Source organism: Epinephelus moara, chromosome 3 (assembly GCF_006386435.1).
Source record: "Epinephelus moara isolate mb chromosome 3, YSFRI_EMoa_1.0, whole genome shotgun sequence".
In the NCBI taxonomy this organism is placed as follows: Eukaryota; Metazoa; Chordata; class Actinopteri; order Perciformes; family Serranidae; genus Epinephelus; species Epinephelus moara.
Window position 1 is genome coordinate 15,979,936 of NC_065508.1, and position 10,537 is coordinate 15,990,472.

Consider the following 10,537-nt stretch of genomic DNA (forward strand, 5'->3'; position numbering starts at 1 on the left):
CTGCCTCTCTGCCGTCTCCCCTCCCTCTCGGTGTGTGAAACGGAAACTCCAGGCTTTCAATATTTGATGTGTCTGAATGGCTCACAAGAAGGTTTCTGTAAAGAGTAATCAGGTGAGGGCTCTAATGTCTCTGTGGTGGACTCTGTTTTGACATAAGCAAGGCTGCTAAGAATAACACTGAATACAAATTCTGCGAATTCAAAACCTAGTAAGTGTCTTACAAGAACAAGCACCCCTAATACAAATATATTTATTTTGTCACTCAAAATGTTACTTGAAATTCAGGACAAGTCAATAAATGACCATCTGATCTCTGTCTCTCTATACATTTTCTGTTTCCTGTGTTATGTGCATTGTATGTTTTCTCATTGTTGGCTGGTTTAGAGCTAAAGAATTGATAATTGATTATTTGTTTTTTTCATTTTCTAAGCAAAATGTCAATCCCAGATTCGTTCTCGTTTGGAGATTCGCTTCAATATATTTGCTTCTTCTTGGTTTTTTCCCAGTCCTGTGTCTCTTGGATGCCTGCTGCATATGGTCCAGCACCTGGTTGCTATTCTATTGGGTCATAGGTGATGATTGAGAAGGATTACCTCAGTATAAGTTGTTTTTTAGGAAAATCCTGGGTAGTATATCCTTAATATAATGTGATGGACATTTCATGAATTTTATAGGCCAAAAATTAGTTGATTCAATGAGAAAATATCATCAGTTTATGATAACAAAGATGATAGTTGCAGCCTAGTTGTTGCAGACTGGTTTAAAAAAAAAAAAAACATGACAAAAAAATATCTAAATGCAGCGATGTCGATTGATTAGAAAATTAATTGGCAACTATTTTTTCATGAAAATACATTTAATAGTTTCAGTTTCTCAAATATGAGGATTTGCTGCTTTTCCTTATAATTAGTTTAATCATTTTGATTTTTAAAATTTATTTAAAACATGTTTACAGTGGGTGTTGGACTCTGCCATGGTTGTCCCTTGTCACTGAGCCTGTTTGCGATACTCATGGACAGGATCTCAATGCGCAGCCAGGGGAGGAAGGGATCCAGTTTGGGGACCTCGGAATTGTATCTCTGCATTTGCAGATGATGTGGTTCTATTGGCTTCATCACCTCTAGCATACACTGGGTTTGCAGCCGAGTGTGAAGCAGCTCAGATGAGAGTCAGCACCTCCAAGACTGAGGCCATGGTTCTCTGCCAGAAAACAGCGGGATTGCCCTCTCCTGGTTGGGAGACAGCGACTACCCCAAGTAAAGGAGTTGAGGTATCTCGGGGTCTTGTTTACGAATGAGGGTATAATGGAGCATGAGATGGCTAGGCGGTGTGGCGCAGCATCAACTGTGATGTGGGTGTAGCGCCACACTGTTGTGTTGAAAAGGGAGCTGAGCCAGAAGGCAAAGCTTTCAATTTACCAGCTCATCTCTGTCCCAACCCTCACCTATAGTCATGAGCTTTGGGTTGTGACCGAAAGAATGAGATGGTGTATACAAGTGGCCAAAATGAATTTTCTTTGGAGGGTTGCTGGGCTCAGCCTTAGAGACAGGGTGAGGAGCTCAGTCATCCAGAGGAAGCTGCTCCTTCTTGTCGAAAGGGGTCAGTTGAGGTGGTTCAGGCATCTGATCAGGATGCCTCCTTGGTGCCTCCCGTTAGAGGTGTTCCAGGCACATCTAAGTGATATGACCCAGAACACGCTGGAGGGATTGTATATCTCATCTGGCCTGGGAATACCTCACGATCCCAAGGAAGAGCTGGAAAGCGTTGCTGGGAGAGGGACGTCTGGAGTACTTTTCTCAGCCTGCTGCCCCAGTGACCCGTCCCCAGATAAGTGGATGAAAATGGATGGATGGAAATTTATTTGAATTTTCTGTACGGGTACTACTTTTGCTTGTAATACTTAAATACTCCCTTATTGTACTTACTTTTACTTTAGTAACATTTTCAATGGCAAGGCAAGGCAAGGCAATTTTATTTATATAGCACCATTCATACACAAGGCAATTCAATGTGCTTTACAAGAGAAATACGTTAAGATAAAACATTAAAGGAACAATAGATCATTAAAAACAAAAGCTAAAAGCAAGAAAAACAGTGCAGAAAATGCATTTAAAAAGCAAACATAAAGCAAAAGCAACAGCAGACAAATATAAAAGCAATAGCTACTGATTATCCTAACAATAAGTTACATATCTAGTTCACTGGTAAGCTGCAGTAAATAGTAATGTTTTAAGCCCTGATTTAAATGAGTTGACAGTTTCAGCCGACCTCAGATATTCTGGAAGTTTGTTCCACAGGCGGGGAGCATAGAAACTAAAGGCTGCTTCACCTTGTTTGGTTTTGATCCTGGGAACACTGAGTAAACCTGTTCCAGATGATCTGAGGGGTCTGGCTGCTTCATAACGTACAAGTATATCAGAGATGTATTTAGGCCCGAGACCATTTAGTGCTTTATAGACAAGTAACAAGATTTTAAAGTCTATCCTTTGACACACAGGAAGCCAGTGCAGTGATTTAAGCACTGGTGTGATGTGCTCCACTCTCTTGGTGTTGGTGAGGACTCTGGCAGCAGCGTTCTGGATGAGCTGCCGTTGTCTGATTGATTTTTTACTCAGGCCTGTAAAGACACCGTTACAATAGTCCAGCCTGCTGAAAATGAAAGCATGAACAAGTTTTTCTGTATCTTGTTTAGAAAGAAATTTTTTTATTCTTGCTGTTTTTAAGGTGGTAGTAGGCTGATTTAGTAATTGTCTTAATGTGACTATTGAAATTTAGGTCTGAGTCCAGAACTACACCAAGACTTCTGGCTTGATTTTTAGGTTTTAGTGTCATGGCGTCAAGGTGAGCACTGACTATTGATCTTTGTTCTTTGGAGCCAAAAACAACTATCTCAGTTTTTTCTGTGTTTAGTTGTAGAAAATACTGGCACATCCACGTATTGATTTCGTCAGTGCACTTATTTAGTAGATATAGGGGACTGTAGTCATCTGGTGACACTGTTATGTAAAGTTGTGTGTCATCTGCATAAGTATGGTAGGAGATGTTATGATATTCCATAATCTGAGCAAGAGGGAGCATATAGATGTTGAACAGAAGAGGCCCAAGAATGGACCCTTGAGGAACTCCACATGTAATCTTTGTTCGCACAGATTCATAATTGCCAAGTGACACAGTGTGGTATTAGTAATTTAACTTAAGTAAAGGGTCTGAATACTTTCTCCATCACTGCTGCTGACACGGCATTTACACCATCACAAATGTTTTGTCATCGCTGGGTTTGATTTTCCTGTAACACCAGTGCTGACACTCATGTTAAAATCATGTTCACTTTGTTTAAGTTTATCTAACAGTGTGTCCATTTCACATTGCACTGTTTCTTAATCTTACAGCCTTTTTTCGTGGCACCTCTCCAATTCTTGTGCATGTGCCAGAGTCTTTGCACGTTTCACCATTCAATACAGCTGGGTAAGAGCAGATTTGAATTTTTCTTTTGAATTTTTTCTTATATTTTTTTTCTCAATTTTCTGTTAAGAGAAAAAAAAATAAGAGAGGTCAACTCCAAATGCACCAAACCTTTCTGAGTATGTGATGAGGCCCATTGTGTTCTTCCACGACTGCCATCTTGTGCTATCGACAGCAACATGACAGCATTGTAAGTGACTCATTCTTCCAGCAGATGGAGGCAGAGCATTTGCTTTGTGGCTCATAAACTGTCAGTGGACAAACAAGACCAAAGCCACATCACTGCCACAGGGAATTTCTGTCTTTTTTCTCTTCTGTCCATTTTGTCTACTGGCTATTTCATTTTGTCTCCTACAGTCCAGGAGTGTCTCCTGCATGAGGGGCTCTCTATTCAGGTCTCCATTCGTACATGTTAACTTCTTCACTGACATGAGTTTCCACCATACAAACTCCACATGCAAGACATGATAGGCAGCACACATGATTGACTGCCATTTTCAGCCACAACTGTCAACTAAATTTTGTGACCTTGGCTGTAATTTCAGGGTCGTGTTGAAGAGTTGTGAAATAATCGTGTGTGCGTGTGTGTGTGTGTGTTGGTGTGCGAGCGCAATCTGTATGTGTCTTCCTGTAAGTGCATGGCAGGTAAGGAGTAATTTGAGTGTTTTTCCTGTATATGTGTGTTTTTTTGTGGGAGGAGGGAGACAGGAACATAAGTGGCGATGACTCACCAGTCTTTTGTGACAGTGGTGCAGAGAGAGTGCTTTTCATTCATTTCTCTCCCTTGGGGCTTGCATACAAAACAAGAAATGAAGAGAGGGTAAAGAAGAAAAGGAGAGGAAGATTGGGTGTTAGGGAGCATTAAGGAGGACTGGGGGTGGCGGGGTGTGGGGGGGGGGCAGGGGACATGGATAATTGAAGGAAAAAAGCTAGAAGATGGGAATGAGTGTAGGGAGCGGGATAAAGGATGGGGAGGAAGAGATGAAAGGAGGGAGCAAAAAGACAAGGGTTGCAGAGATCATAAACAAAGGATGCATTTTCAAGGGAGAGGCCTTCGCTGCTCTGCCTCTGTTGTCCTAATGGCTGGTGAAAGCAAGGATGATGAGGCATATTATGTGGCAAAGATCATGCTCAACAATAGTAGTTTAACAGACAACAAATTTAACAAACATAACGGGGAGAGAGCCACAGTGATGTGGTTCATATTTGATCTGAAAAGCAGTTTGAGGTCAGGAGCCGCATTATATGGGTAAGTTAAAGCATCTCGACTGTTGGAGCGCCTTTCATGAAATCATGTATAGTTATTTATGCGCCATTAACTTTTTGCTGAACAACCTAAAATCACAGTACAGATGCATGGCATAAAATCTGCTGCATGTGCTTTAAAGTGTGGTCCTCTGTATTTCTAGGTTAGATAGCATTTTGAGTAATTTTGTGATACTGGCACTAAAATGTTAGATCTCTGCTAGTGATGGGCAAAGCAGTTCTTTAGATGTTACTGAATCACTAGAATCAGTTCAATAGAAAGATTTGTTCAAAAGATTCGTTCACCGAATCGTTCAGTGCTTGGCAGGAGGAGCCCTGACTGTGTACTGCATAGTACGACTCACTGAACTGATAAACGGCTGAGCTGCTGCTGCGTCTGGTGAGACAGACACTGGTGAGTCTCATTACTGGCCAGCCTAATATTTTAAGTTTGTTTGTCTGGAAGCTAAGTCTGTTATAACAGTGGGAAGGTGTGTGATTGTGTTCATGTGGTTTGACTCCTGGCTACATCAGCCATTAGCTTGGAGAAAACGGTCCCTATGAAAGTGTATCACTGACAGGAAATGATTTGAATCACTCAGGGATCGGGGTTACGTGGTTTACCGAGTGATTCGTTCACCGAGTGATTCGTCAAGCGGTAGGCAGTCCCTCCCTGTGCCCTGGCTGCCTCGCAACTTGCGAGTGATTCATCGTTCACATGGACCAAATCGGCAGTTCCACTCCCGGCCTGCATGCTTGCTGCTGAGCTCCTGTGCCACCCTGCTCAAAGCTAACTTCATGTGGCTGGTCTATTTGTATTTCTTTGGGCATGGCTCCGCAGCCCTCCAACAGGTAAAAACTACATAGAGCTGTGTAAAAAAACAAGTACAGTATGTATAAAAATTATTAAAATAAATACCTTATTGTACCAGAGACAATGCCACTTTACATTTCACGTATAAATCAATCAATCAAATGAATTAACCCTGCTGTTTAAATGATCAAGAAATCCCTCGTAAGGTTTTATTTGATGATAATGATATGTAAACAACTGCTGTATTTGCTGTTGTTTTATTGGTTTACAAATGCGACCTATCGTTCAAAAGCTATGCAGCTCAATTTACTGGTTGAATTGATTAACAATTTCAAGATACAACCATCACAGCAGGTTAAAAAAATGCCTCTGTCAGACAAAAAACAAACTGTCGAGCACATTTTAATCAACAATTCAATATTATCCTGAAAGAAACCGTCCTCCTACAGTTCTCAAACACTGCCTATGATCATATTTCTCCACGTTATCCATAATTTCTACCATTCTGCATGTAAACAAACTGATCGCATGGATATCAAAATGTAGGCAAACTCCTGGACTTTTTATTGACACCTCACCTGAGCCAATAGGAGCTTCCAATGCTGTTGCTATGGCCTTGATAGCCAGCGAGGGCCTGTGTTGAAGGGATGTACATCACTCACATTTCAGGGGCTCTAGCCAATCAAAGAGCCAACACTTGGCTCAAAGCCTTATGGGTCTTGTAGTCTCTGACACTTTTGAACTGCTTACAGGCACCATAGACTGTTATAAATATACATAACTGTTAACAAATGGCTCCTCTGTTGTCTTAAGGGGGGAAAAAATCTCTCATCAATATCTGGAAGCATTTTTATTTACAGTAAGCTCCCAAATAGAAATTTCTGTCTGCTGTGGTTTTCTGCTAATACCTCCCAGTTCTAGTCATCTGCAGCATTGTTTTTCAAGAAAATATTCAGGTGAAGATAGAAAAAAAACACAACTTTTTTTCAGTGTGTTGAAACTGATATAGCACGGCAGTTAGACTGGGATTATGCTGCATGAGTTGTATGACAGTTTGTAAACGGATGTTTTGATAGTTTTGTTGTTGTAAGCCGTGGTTCCCAATGACTTAAATTCCTGAAAAATATTGACCGTTCACTATTCACTGTGGACCGTTCACTATTCACTGTGGAAAAAAACACAGGTTTCTTCACAAATTCAAGGTAATATGCGGTGAGTCACTAATATTCAAATGGTAACTTTGCAGGTGAAATATTCTTTTAAAGTTCATCGCCAATAGCGACAACATTGCTGAGTAATGATTTGTCAGATATATAGTACTAGAGTTCACTGCATCAGAAAAGGCATTCTGGCATGCCTTGGTGGTCTTTAACTCCAAAGTCATATCACAATCAGCAGAAATGGATTAAAACAAAAAAGAAGAACCATGATGTTAAAACTAACCAAGAAAAGTGTGATGGCCATACACAGCATATACACTGTCAACTGTCTGTTTTTTCAAACTTTAATCTTAGTCTAACCCGAGTAATCTTAAAATCACTTTCTTTTAAAAAAGTCCTGCCCAAAATAACAGCATAATTATGCTACACAACCCAACACAGAGCCGACACGCACAGACACAATCAGCAAAGAAAAGACAGCATCAAAACGGCATAGAAATACACCATTTAGTGAACATAAAAACACAATAAAAGCATCCCTGCTTCCCTGGTCTTACACTCAATGGGTTTTTGACATAGGCTATATATAAAGAAGATGGATGACACATCTGCACTTAATGTACAAAAATGAAGCAGAAATATCCCAGATACAGCCGCTGCAATCTTTTGCTGGTGACGTCATTTTGAGCCAGAGTCTGCACAGTAGCAAGTCCATGTTGTTGAGCTCCCACCCAAACACCCATCTCGAGCGCACAGATTGGCACACATACCTGTCAATCATGATGTCAAATCCCCTTTTTATAGTATCAAATAACTAATAAAACCAAACCTATCAGAATAACGAACACTTGAGCGTACAGCAGTGTTATAAAAATAACCTAAAATGACAGAAACCATCTTTGGGAAAAATCTATTTGGTACTTTGAGTTTTTAATTTGTCTCATGTCTCATCTGCTAACATGGAGGGGGCGGGGTTTATATGACCTGTACTGCAGTCACCTGGAGACGATCGAGTCCATCTTTGTATACAGTTTATGGCTTTTGAATGAGTTCTTGGTTAGATGCCCGAAATAAGATCTGAGGTTGACACAAGTTCTCAAGTTTTGCTCTACAACATAAAACATGTCAGTAAATACCCCACTTGTGAATTTTGAAGCTTTTACGTGTCTTAAAAAAGGAATGTCGTCATGCCAAACACAGCTTTACAGTCTTGTTGTGGTGGAGACATTAAGTCATGCAACTGCGGTGTAGTTCTTTTACAGCCTTACATTTGCTTGTTACTTCTGATGATTGTATTTGTGCTTCCAAAATCATAAAATTGTGTTAATTTGTGAAGATAATCTTGCTGAACAAAACGTGAAAGTATCATAAACGCTTGTCTGCCACGGAGCTTATTTTCTGCAATAATCCAAAATCTAATGGAAAATTCCCTCTGTTTTTTTGGCTGTGTTAACTTTTGCATTGGCCTGCACAAAAAAAAATCACCATGCCTGTACCACCCTATTGCACCAACTCTTACAGAACCAGAGCTGCACTTCTAGTGTGCTGTAGACGTAGTGTAACTCTATACTTTGTATGCATAGATATGCATCGTAAATTGTGTTTAGATAATACCACACTGACATTTAAAGTTAAAGGTTGAGCCACAGTCCCACTGCTGTAGACATTCATGATCATTATTTAATCAGATTTTGAAGGTCTTATAGCTGTATTAATTCAATATTCACACTACTAATGGCTGACATTTTTCCTGGTGTTTCTGCTTCTGTAAATGCACGGGCTTCTTGGGGCCATTACTGATGAATTGCTTTGCTGTCAGACTCTTTTGTGCCAGGAGCTGGATGTATACCAAATCTTGTGCCTGTGAGAGTTGGAGCCTTTTGAAAAATTCAAATTGCATTTTAATTATAGCGCACCCACCAGGCAAAATATAAATGATTACTATAAGGACGTAATGTGATCTAAAGCTTGACACACAATTATCCCATTGTGTCCCACTGGGAAATTTTAAAATCTTGATTGTGTAGTATGTTGCAAGAATATGAATGTGGGAATGTAAACAGCAGCTTCTCAACAATGCTCTTTTTTGTCCACGGCTTGGCAACAAGGTGTGACGGAGGACTTTATGAAAGGCTCCTTTTCATGAGCAACAGTGTGTGAGCATCCTCTGCGTGGACTTTGTGCATTATCACAGCGGACCTGCTCAGCCACATCCTCAAGGAGACTGTGCGAGGGAGAACAACAGAAATAACTGTTACATTATGTGTTATATCACACAGATTTTATGCAGGTGTGTCTGTGTCATGTATGAGTCATTACTGTAATGCAGGCTAAGGGCTGTACCTGTCATTAAACGTCCCACATTACCATTAACCCATCACTTTTGAGACATTCGTGTAACATATAGAACGATTACTGAGAAAACTTTATTGAAATGTCTGATGACTTGCCTTACAGCACAGAATGTCTCTTCATATATATGCTCTTTTTAATTGAATTCAATTAAGATAGATGATTTTGGTTAGGATTTTGCTGTTTTCAACCCACTGCACACTACCTGTTCAGCAACTGACGGCAGACAGACAAAGTTAGCAGCTAGCTGGTGGGCATTTAGCAGCTAAACAGCCAGATATATATCCACCTTTTAGATATTTAGTCCTTGGCCCCAATCAACACTGACTCAAGCTGCATGAGGCAATTTACCAGACTCTGCACAGCTCCCTCTGGAGCCACAAAATGCTTTATATAACTTTTCACAATTCAGATGTACTCCCCAACACCTGCAAACAGACTGTGATGTAAAATGTGTGGCGATCCCCTTAAAGAGAAATAAATGAGGGGAAATTAGATGCTGAGGAATTTATTATTATTCATCATTCTGTGATTTTGCTAAGCTTGCCTGCTGACAGACATGAGAGGGGTATTGATCATCAAGACTGTTTTCTCTCAATATATGACCACATAGGCTGTTTGTACAAGCCATGAGAGAGCTGGGTACAAGGTTGGAGGTGGTTGAAGCCAAAAAAGTTCGACTTCCTGGGTATAAAATTTCATAGATTTTGCGCATTGTTGTGCTCGCAGAACAAGCGCACTACCGACTTGCAAGCCGAGCAGCTAGTTTAGCCCTCCACTAACTTGAATGGGGATAAAAAGATTTAATAATGCGACTCTTATCAAAATGTTATCAGACCAAATGGATTAAATTCCCATAGTGAAATTAGTCATTTTGTGGGGGTTGTGACGCTCAAAACCAAATAGCATCTGACGTAACAGACCCATAGGTTGTAACTCAACGGTTTGGTCACTGCACAAAAATGCCCTCAAAGCCCGGTGCATTTTCTTGGGGCCTGACACAATTGTAACAATTACTACAACCCATATTTACATTTATTATTAGGCAGCGACCTCTAGTGGCTGTAGTAATTATGATAATAGCAAAGGAGGAAGTCAGGTGACATCCAATAAAGACCCACAAAGTGTGGGTATGGGGTGGTGATTGGGTCAAACTAACACAGGACTTTGACCCTAGAGCCCGCTGTTCATGTCTCTTGTGAAGCGAAAAGTCAACATTTAGCTCTTATAACTTATGTAACATAACTAGCTCATGTCCCATTGGCTATGTAACATGAAGTTATGTAACAAACATACTTATTTTAACCCAAACAAGGATCTTTTCCTAAACCTAACCAAGTAGTTTTGTTGTTTAAACAACACGCGTTGTCAAACAAATCCTTTGCCTTTTCTTAATAACAGGGGTGTCCAACAGATTAAATAATGTTATAAACATATTACCCTATATGCCTTATACCACACTTTAAATAAGAATCACTACAGATAAGAAAAGTGCACCTGTTTC